The 11464-nt window shown below is 37.2% G+C and overlaps 1 protein-coding gene across 1 annotated transcript in view; it reads left to right on the top strand.

The window, feature by feature from the left end:
• Nucleotides 1–2447: 2447 nt before the first annotated feature.
• Nucleotides 2448–11464, top strand: part of LOC106080114 (uncharacterized) — an 84819-nt gene continuing 75802 nt past the window's right edge. Inside the window, exon 1 of the mRNA XM_056025706.1 lies at nt 2448–2888. The gene's annotated coding sequence lies outside the window, so the exon portion shown is untranslated. The remainder of the gene's footprint in view (nt 2889–11464) is intronic.

Here is an 11464-nt window from a genome sequence, read left to right as displayed (position 1 = left end):
CAACTCTGTCCGGGTGGAATCTTATACGAGTTATGTATCCCACTTCCAGGATCAAGATAAAATTTACACAATTATTCGATGCCGATGACAACACATGAATACAAATATTGTTCATTAATCGTTAATAGCTGGTGACCGAGTCTTGCTCGGTTGAATGATTTTTTGAAGGAAAGTAAATATTGTTGTAACTCTGGTCCCGCGCCTCACTGATGTTGCGCATCTGATCACTACTAAACACAAGTAGTATAAGACATGTTGACAGGAAGAAGGACTGTTGTGAATCCGGCTTAGGTCATGGGAGTCTGAACAGTCTGGTGCTGAGTGCTGTCCTGTGTGATACTAGGAAACTGTGTGGGAGACCTGGAACGACACTGGGAAATGTGTCGGTGGTCTGTTCTGTGTTCTGGTATGAAGTAGGACTCTAAGAACTTAAGACATATTTCTCCCTGTGACTTTATAGCAGAAGTTCAAGTCGAACTAGTAACTACTACTATTTGTTGATGCTTATACTAAATAAATACATCGTTTACTGTTGGCGACCTGCCTTTCGTTGAGTGCCTGCCTTAGAGTTACAACAATATAGACTACACCCGACCTCATTTTGGAAACATTTTTGTACTGACTAAACTAGTTGATGGAGACACCACTTCCAATCCGAAAAATGGCTTATATATTCAGATAGTTCTGAACGTCATTGTACAAGGTAATTTAAATCGACAATATTTTAAAGTGCCCCTACAGTCTAGAAAAAAAAAAGTTGGTTACGTGAAGTCGCTTTCCATTGCAGCCTTTGGGTAAAAACAATTGGCCCATTATTGGCATGGAAGAAAGTCTAAATGGCTACGTTTCTGCCATTTAATATAGCAGTTAAAGATGAAATCTAGGATCATAAATGTGAGATATTTCGGCTGTATTCAATGTGGCTTTTTACAAACCTTATTAGCTTCATTGAATATTAAATGATGCTTAATCTCTAGGTTACAGAGTAAAGCGTGGATTTAAAGAAAAAGGTTACACTTGTCCCTGATCGACTTGGAAATCATTGCTTTAGTGTTCTAAAGAATAGTTTAATCAATTCCATTTACAGACATTAAATTCGGAGAATTAAAATCTAAATATAAATGGAAAAAAATTATTTTAAAGTTAAGAATTTATAGTGTAATAATTTTGTTATAAAATGAAATATTACACTGCGTAATTTTGGAGTATATCTGGACTAGATCTATGTTATCATTGTAAAATGTTTGTAAAATGTTTGTAAAATGTTTTACATGTTTCGGATGTTCCTTCAGAGTTGAAAATACTTTACTTCCTAGTTCAAACCTCCCGGCGACGGGGGATGGGAGCGGGCAGGATTTGAACCCTCGACCATCGATAAATCCGAACGACACTCCTGCGCCCAAACCTCACGACCAGGCAGCCATTATCTTAGTAAAATAGATTTTCTTTTAATGTTAATACTGTGATTAAAGCTGCAGGTTGTTTCACGGGAATTCTGAAAAAAAAGTTGAAAGTGAACAAAGGAACATCATTAAAAAAGATCATTGTTAAGATATATGTCAAAAATTGTCAATATAAAAGTGTATAAAATCAGCCTCTTTGACTAATTCAGCTCTTGTATTAAAAGCTTCATCAGTAAATAATGAATAAAAAAAAATCTATCATTTATAATGATATGGTTTGTCTTTGAGTCCAGTGATTAATGAGTGCAGTATTCCGCGTGGCTGCACAGTTCCAGGTGTGACCTACTTATTTTGCCACACTCAGTGCATATAAGTAAAAAATGTTTGTTTGTTTTACATGTTTCGGATGTGCCTTCAGACTTGAAGATAGTTTACTTCCTAGTCCAAACATCCCGCAGGACGACGGGGGATGGGAGCGGGCAGGGTTTGAACCCGAGACCATCGATAAATCCGAACTACAGTGCAGCGCACAAAACCGCACGACCAGGCAGCCACCAGTAACTAGTTGTTACTGTAAACAAAATTGAGATCAAGATCAGTGGCCTCGAATGCGTCCATTAAAATGGGCCCCGTGATTCGTGAATCCGGACCTGATTCTCATTGCTTTTACTTTGAGCAATTCAACACTCTCTTCCTACAAAACGTGACACTACATTTTTTGGTCCGAGGAATGGCGGTTCCGGAGCAAATCGAAGTTTGTATGGTTAAGATCTAAATACAGCAAGGGTGTGTGTGTGTGTGGGGGGGGGGTAGTGCAAGGGGTATCCCGGCATCGCTTCCTTGTCTAAATGTCAGCGATCACGTAAGGTGAGACGGCACCAACGTCTCGAATGCACAAACACACTGTTTTATCCTGCATGAGAAATTATGTAGGTCGCGTAAACTCCCCCCCCCCCCCAATGCTTTTATCTCACCATACATAAGCTAGGCCAAGATGGCAAAACTATTTATATCCGGTCTAGCATTTCCCCCAAAACTATTTTTAATTTAGGCCATTATTGTCTTGCGCTACACGGGCTAATGCCGAATAACAGTTTAACCACATGCAAGATTTCGGTAGGATTTGAATAAATAGGCAATAATGTCTGACAGGCCCTGGCCTACATGTGTAACAGTCAAATCGTCTGATTAGAAGAACAGCAGATAACAAGTTGGTTTAGAGATTACAACACATCAAGGCTAAAGTGAGGCATTGTTGCCAGTGATCAGGGGACATCACCCCCGCTTCATTTATTTCTTTGATAAAGTTTTGGACACAAGTGACACGAATTAGGTACACACATCTGTGTCATTATAAACACGTACATACGTGTGCTGTGTGTTCTTAAAAAGACCATTTTCATTCTGTTACGAAAGATAAACAACTTGTTTAGGTGTGTTCACATCGTGTTCTAGACGTTTTGGACAGGAGTGACACGGTCACAGGTAAGTCGGCTACACTGTTAAAATTTAGAAGACTTAGATGTATGTAACGTTGTCGTCGTTGTCCCTAGCCTCTCTAGATGTAGATACTATCTTTTAGGCAAGACCTTTTGCATGTCATTCGGTAAACCGGCCTGTCCTTTTTGATGACTCATATTACACAAATTGACTTCATGATGAACGCGTTTTATTGCACCAAAAAGCTGAGGGAAAAATATCACACACACACACACCAGACAAATTAAAATACACAAGATCTAGATCTAGATCTATATTCTAGATCTAGATCTACTTTATATGCATAAAATCTCAAAGAATAAGATTGAAGACACCGATCACAAAATAATGTATACACTTAAGAACTCTTTTGTTCCTTATGCAGTTATATCGTTGAACAAATTGTAACCTACTGTTGCTAATTTCACATGTAAAGTTGAAGAGAAACCGAGGTATGAACATAGACTCTAGATCTTGTGTGCTATCATACAAACTGTTTGCTCTAATATTGTACTGTTTTTTTTTTATTTTTAATGCACAATTGTAAAACAAATCTTCTCACGGATAAAAAATATTATTTTTATTTTTATTAATATTATTAAGAGTTTTGAGTGTAGTACAGTTTAATGAGTTTTAATCATAATAATTATAGACCCACTAGATGACTCGAATAGCTTCATAGATTCATATTGAGTCTACATCCTAGATAACACAAACTTCTTGTATGATATTGATGTACGTCTTTTTAGACATGACTCAGCCAGACAATTCTTCTAACTTTTCTTTTTTTTAAGTTTTAAATGTCTATCATGTTGTTGTGTACATTCTCAAAACTTGTCTTTTTACTAGATGCTCGCCTTCTAGCGCCCAGATCTAATTGCTTTGAACCCTAATTAGCTTTTAGCAGGACTCCGCCTATTTGGTGAAGAAGACTATTAACCATGACTTACTGTCTCTCCCCACCACAAATGTGTCTGGAAATTGGCAACGGTCCTCATGTCCCAGAGAGACTATGGTTCGTCTCATAGAAATGAGACGAAAGCCTGAGCATTAGCAGTAGTTGGAACAATGTCCCCCACACAGCGGCCTCCGTGCATCTGATGTGTCCAAAGAAAATGACAGTTACTCCGATATAGTTTGTTACCAGCGGGGTCACAGAACGTCTTGCTCAGTCAGGCTGGTAAGAGGCAGCACTTACTGGCCTGAAGTTTCATCAGCCTTGGCTCATCTCTTAACGACAGATCAAACATGTTCTGCAAGGGTGTATGCCTAAGGGTCACCGGCTCCTGAAGTTTTCCTCCGGGTTTACTGCCGAAGCCTTCCCATGTTTGGGTATAGACGTAAGTCAGCAGACGTCTAGATTCAGAGTTTTCCCTCTAGACTCTAGATGGATAGCCAGCCAAGGGAAACGAGCATTTCCTGCCCGAAGCTTACTGGCTGCTTGGCCTTTACCCCCTTCTCCTGCACCGGATCCAATATCTGAGCCATGAGTTGGACTGGTTATCATATTCTATTTGTTCCACATGCAATTGGAGGTATTTTGTTTAGGTAGTAAAGTGCTTATACCCATTACCTCTTCTGACGATAACAACCTTAAGTAACCAACATTATGCACCACTGTTGTTGTTTTTTTAACCTATAATGATATGATTTGAAACGAGAGCACACCTCTACCTCTTCTTTTAATATTTTACCTTCACAATGCAATACGTTTGATTAAAAAGATAACTAGCAAAATAAAACAAAAATAAAACAAAAACAACAAAATTTATATTAAGTGTATTTGTATCAATTAGTTTGGATCAGTCATGTAATTATGTGTGTGATTAACCTAGATGTAATAAATGTAATAAACCATTTGGGAAATGGGAAGGGAAGAATACAAAAGGCGACATCATCTTGGTTCCAGGCTGCATTGGGATTGAATTAAGTTAGAGTGCGAGAGTCCAGGAGCTATATGACAAAGATTGTATATTTTAATAGAAATTTGGAGAAGAATAAACTTCAATAAAAATTAGTTACTAGTTTATTTACCTACTTAAGAACCCAATATTGATGCGCGGTGGCTGAATGGTAAAGCGCTTGGCTGACGAATCCGGGTTCGAATCTTGGGGAAGACTGGGATTTTTAATTTTGGGATTTTTAAGGCGCCTCTGAGTCCACCCAGCTGTAATGGGTACCTGACATTAGTTGGAGAAAAAAGTAAAGATGGTTGGTCGTTGTGTTGGCCACATGACACCCTCTTTAACTGTGAGCCTTCAGAAACAGATGACCTTTACATCATCTGCCACATAGATCGCAAGGTCTGAAAGGGGAACTTTACTTTTAGTATCCATACCAAAATATAAGTTTTTTATAAATTGTGTGACTGTTCTAAGCTACTTGGGAAAAAAAATGCACTGTGTAAAAGAGCCTATGATATTCTATCTAAATTAGCAAAGCGATTCATACAAGTGCCGGCATGTAGCTTGTATCTAAATGCATTTCAACATGCAAGACAAATAGATTATGCAAATTAGTTCTTGATGTATGACAGGAACCTGTGACGCTCACTTCAACAGCGTATCTAAATGACCTGGTGTTTAGCATATACATTTACTTACATGATTACCTTGACCTAGAGTGTATATATTACATAGGCCTAATTATCTTACACGTGACAGCTATATAAAAAGTAATGTGGCATAGATGGCCTGGTGTAAAGATAACTTTTTTTTTGTTGAAGTTATCGGAACTCGATGTATAAGTTGATTTTTTTTTAAAATGTGATGACAGCCCGTTCATTTAAGCTTATTAGCTGGGTACTGCTTGCATCAGTCTGGAAGCTTATTAGCTGGGTACTGCTTGCATCAGTCTGGAAGCTTATTAGCTGGGTACTGCTTGCATCAGTCTGGAAGCTTATTAGCTGGGTACTGCTTGCATCAGTCTGGAAGCTTATTAGCTGGGTACTGCTTGCATCAGTCTGGAAGCTTATTAGCTGGGTACTGCTTGCATCAGTCTGGAAGCTTATTAGCTGGGTACTGCTTGCATCAGTCTGGAATCTTATTAGCTGGGTACTGCTTGCATCAGTCTGGAAGCATATTCGTTTGCTTTTGTTTGCTTTTACGAGAACGAAATTCCTGTGGGAAGCGTGGTCGAGAGGCCAAGTGCGCTTGAACTTGGCTTGGCTTGGCTACCTAGAAGGGGGTTCGAGGTTCGAGCGCCTAAAGGCAGCACGGAAAACCAACTCCTAGATACCCTCTCTTCCACTGGTCCACAAAATCCACAGATTGGACCAAAAGCGCTCTGAGCATGCTATAAGCATGAAAGTAGCGCTATATAAAAGCTATAATAATAAAAAAAAATAATAATAAGATAAAGAAGCAACAATAGCGTCTTTGCCATCTTTAGCTGACTTTGCCAAGTTCATGCTTTTTTTTCACTTAAGTCTTTCCTAGTTCAACATTTCCAGTCCATCGGATTGGAAGTTTTTTTTTAATTTTTACAAAGCTTATATCAACTCAATCTGTCTGTCTGTTCTGTCTGTAAAAAGTTTGAACACATTGTTTTATTATCTCTCCCATTTCAAGACATGAAACAATCGAAACAATTAACCAATTAGTCAACTAATTATCGGTGACTATTATTTTGTTTGATATTTAAATAAGGAGAGTAAATGATAGATGTGAAAGTATATATGGATTTAATCCCCATGTTACGTTTTGACACGTTTTTATCTCCCGCTTCCCATTCTCGGATCAAGTTGATTTTCTGCATAATTATTCATTGTCGATATCAATACGCGAGTTAATAAAAAAAAATCAACCAATTAGTTAATCATTTAGTCCTAATTAATTATGTATGTTTTATATAGCAGAAAGGAAGCTAAATCTTGCCATTTTCAGATAAATGGCAGTAATTATCAGTTCTTTCCCTTAGATAAGCTTTGTTTTTGAAAAAGTATTCTTTTTTTTTCTATTGCTTGTTATGGGATATATGGATCTATGATTCAGTCATCATTTCTTAATCATTGTAAACACAGAATGTCACCAAGCCCTGTTTGCCTTCTTGTTTCTCTTTTTTTCGCTAAGCTTTAACATATTTCTAGTTAGCTGCATCACTAAAGTGTACAATAGTCGAACTGCATTTTGGAACCAAAACTGTTTTACTCGAGGAACGGGGAGGGGGGACATAGTATTATGTCTTGTTCTGTATTGATGACGTTTCAAGAGCGACCCCCCCCCCCCAAAAAAAAAAATCCTCCATAATGATTGATGGTCGAAGCTTTAAACGCTTCTTCGTGGTGTAATTGATACAGATGGAGGATTTCCATTCATCTGACTGTGACTATTCCCCCTTAAGTTGAATTCAATAAAAAGTTGTTTAGTTATTGTCTGAACTTTCCACCCTAAAGCCAGCTTATACTTCACTTATAATTCTTTTTTTTTTTTATTTTAACATCTAGTTGTTTGTTGTTCTTTTTTTTACATAAACTTAAAGTTGTTCAGATTTGTTGTGTTTGAAACAATGTTCCATCTTTTGTATGAACTGCACAGGTTTCTATTGTTCCGTTCTTTGTTGTGTTTGTGCTTTGAGCATGTCTGTTGTGCTGTTGTGATCCCTCCCAAGCTTTTGTTACTTTTAATCCTTGGGTGAAAGTGTGTCTCCTAACATGTCAGTGTGTTTGTGAAATCTTTGAAATTTCTGTGTCTGATTTGTAGAGTATCATTTTAAAGTCTCGACCCATCTCTTTTTCTCTTTTTTAAAAAAAATCTTTTCAAAACGTTTACGCTATATTTTTAAAATATCTAAATAGTTTACGAACGAAAAAAACAAGCAAAATATTTTTAAAAAAATCTTTTATAAAAGAGCAGAGCTTATCTAAGGTGAAGAACTCCGCGCTTACAGCCATATCTCTCAGATATGTAGAAGTTATTTCCATTATTCGATATAAAACAAAATAATCAATTACCAATAGTTTACAAATTAACCAATTAGTCAGTTCATTTCTGGTAATGGATCATTTTGTTTGATACGACCAAGGGGACTTATTCCTTCAGTAGTCACATAAATGGCTAAATGTGTAGGGATTTTGTCCCCTAAGATAATTGAACACGTTATTTGTACCACACGCATGCTCGAAATCAAGTTTACACTTGAAACAATTATTACCTATAAAAACTGGAATCAATTTAAAAAGTATCTAATTTATGAATCAATTATTGGTAATTAATTAATTTGTCTGGTATCCAAAAGGGAAATGGCTTCTACATATTAAGAAATTTAGTTTTGAGTTCTTTCCCTTAGATAAGCATTCTTTTTAACAGAAAGATTTTTTATTACTTTGTTTGTTCCTTTTCTGGTGGATTAATTCTGTTCTTCCGTTGTCAGAACATATTTGTTGGATCTATGCTTCGACGCTGTGGGTGAATTGCTATATTATTTTTTTTTATCTGCCTATTTTTTAAAAACGTTTCCATTATTAACTCTAAAGAGCTTTTCAGACGTCTGCATAAACATTCTAATCCCTTTGTTTATTGTGTTATCTCAGTCAGCTACCACTCTGTGTGTTATGTATCAAGCATAAAAGAGTTTGTATTGGCCCTTACGTCATCGCAACCCTTGGTGGGCGTGGTTCACTCTGTCGGAGGACATGCCCCGCAAACCTCATGCCACGTTCGGTCATAGCCTCATTAAGTGGTCGACTCCCAGCTCGGCATAAAGTTTTCTTTGTTTGAGACCCGACCTTTGTAACTGACTCCTAAATCCGCCGTAGCCATTTTTTGTTGAGCCACATTGAGTCTTTTCTCAGTTTTGGCAGACGACTTCCTTGTCTCGCATACATACGTTTCTGTTGAGATGACGATTATACTATGCAATATAAGGACTATAAATAATAATAATAATAGTAATAGGAACATCCTCGTTGCCTGTCAGAGGGCGGTACTGCTGCAGACCTGCCACATCACCAGAAAATTCCTCAGTGGAAACTGTTAAAGGGACTACGATGAATTTTGTTTCTCTTTAGCGAAACGCGACCCTGGCAGCGCCAGAGAATGACTACTCGTTCATTTCTAACATAATAGTAATAGTAATCGTCATAATAATAGTAATTCACCCTGGCAGTGCCATTGAAGGAGTTTCTAAATTACGAATGATAATTGAGACCATGTTGAGAATAGAGAATAGTCAACTAGTAAAACTTCTTTTATAGGAAATCAATTCAGTTGACAGATTCAAAATGTATAAAAGAAACATTTAGGGGCCAACGTTTGGTGTGTCACAAGTCGATACTGTGGCCTTATTCGACCTGTTTCTAGAAGCCGGGGTCAGTTCATGGAAGACAAACACACGTTAATTATAATCATCCAATCAGAGAAATAGGTCATGGGAAAAATCGTATACGTCAGTTTCTAGAAGGTCGAAGTTAATAAAATATTTAGGATAGACATTTTTATGATTCTGGAAAGTACGGTTTAGAAATGTAAAAATTAGGGGAAATCTAGTTAGTCGGGGTCTTGCATAGTAACGAGTCCTTGCATAGTAACTGTCTTGGCGTTGTATTGAGCTGCAGGTCCACTAGTTAAAGTGGTATCGTTAAGCTGTTTAGTTGATAAGTTATACCAGTTGAAGTTGTATCACTAAAAAGTTTAATCTAGTTCAGATATTAAAGTCAAGTCGGTATTGAATTGAAAGTCTACTTCCATATATAGTTTGAAGAAGTTTCATAAATAAGTTAGAAAAGAACACACATGTTTCTTCAGTGTGTTGTCAAGTTATTTATATACAAGATTATTCTGTTTGAGTGACTATTAATGTAAGGCGAAATATCAGGCAATAAAGGAACAGAAATCATGCCATGTTGTATCTCTTGCAGACAGTTCACTAGCTTCAGTGACTCAGAGATAAAAAAAAAAGAATAGTAAACCATGCACCCCGACCAATTCATAGAAACACCATTAAAAGGAGTTCACTCTCCAGGTACGGGTCTATGGCGGATATGTGCACGGACGGTACTGAGGTCGAGATCCCAAACGCGTGCGTTTGATTAACATCAAAAGGTGCGCCACTGATAAAAAAAGACATTCACATCTCGTAGCCTGGGGCTGTGGCGCAGCATTTTTTGTGTGTCAGCAAGTTCCATTGGAAGTAGTTAGTGCGGAGACAGCCAAGATTTTTTTTTTAATGTTGTATAATTCAGATGCAAAGATTAATATGTCAAGTTTTTTTAGGTGTTTTTTTTTAAAGAAAATTCTCTCTCGTTGAGGTACAGTTCTAAAAATATAAAGCTTTAAATGCCTTATTTTATTTCAAAAAGTAACAAAAATACAATGTAAACAAAATTAGTTTTAAAATATTTTACTTTAGAATTTTTTAAATTCTGTAAACTAATAAATAAATAAATAAAGTTGTTGATCAATTGGATATCTAAATTTAGAATACTTTTGACAGTAACTAATAAAGTATGTGATCTCTAAGAGGCGCGTTGGCCGAGTGATAAAGCGCTTGCTTCCGAATCGGAGGGTCCCGAGTTGAAAATGTGGTGAAGCTTTTGGTTTTGAATTTCGGAATTTTTAGAGCGACTCTGGGTCCACCCAGCTCTAGTCATAAAAAAAGTAAATTGGTTGGCAGTTGTTGCTGACAACATGGCAACCCTCGTTAACCCTGGGACACAGAAGCAGCTGACCTTTACATCATCTGCCCCATAGATCGCAAGATTTGAGATTAGAAACATATGACCTCTCTAGAAGCAATTAGTATCATTGTATTTCACCCTTTTTACAAAGTTTAGATCAAGTCAATCTGTCTGCTGTCTGGTCAAAAGTTTGGACACGTTAATTCCCCCCCCCACACACACACACACAATCTCGGATGACATTTGTCACACTTATTTCTTTTATTTGACAACACAAGAATCAATTTGAAAAAAATTAAATCAATTGGTTAATTACCTGATGGTAATTAATTATTTTGTTTTCTATCTCAAACAAGGGAAAGAAATTGTACTTCACATAGGTGGTTTTTAAAGTTGAATTAGTCCCCTTTATAGCTCTAGACTGAAAAAATTCAAAGTAACTTTATACAAACGATAGATAACTATATACTCTACTATTTTCATAAGCGCCTCACTAGCAGAGTGCTTTGGGTGTCGTCTTGAGTTCGAATAAATAATATTGTTTACCAATCGTTACCAACGTAACATAATTTTTAATATATCCTATAGCTATCATCATCACTCCTTTGAGTTTCTATTGGAACATAGGGCCTCGACAAAAACACACCACTCTCCACGGTCTCTCGCTAGCTTTTTGATGGTGTCCCAGCTCTTCCCGGTCTTCTCTGCTTCTTCAAGTACACTGCGTCGCCATGTTCTTTTTGGTCTTTTTCTGCGTCTTGTTCCCTGGGGGTTCCACTCTAAGGCCCGCCTAGCTCTGTTGCTGGTATCTTTTCTAAGGGTGTGACCAATCCATCTCCACTTCCTCTCTAAGATCTGCACTTCTATGTTTTTCTGTCCACTCATCTCCCACAGTTTGGTGTTTTCTCCTATAGCTATAAGTTGGGTAATATGTTGATATTTTCGTGTATAAACGCACGTTATTTGG

This window comes from Biomphalaria glabrata, chromosome 4 (genome assembly GCF_947242115.1).
Source record: "Biomphalaria glabrata chromosome 4, xgBioGlab47.1, whole genome shotgun sequence".
In the NCBI taxonomy this organism is placed as follows: domain Eukaryota; kingdom Metazoa; phylum Mollusca; class Gastropoda; family Planorbidae; genus Biomphalaria; species Biomphalaria glabrata.
This window is presented reverse-complemented; position numbering and strand designations above follow the sequence as displayed.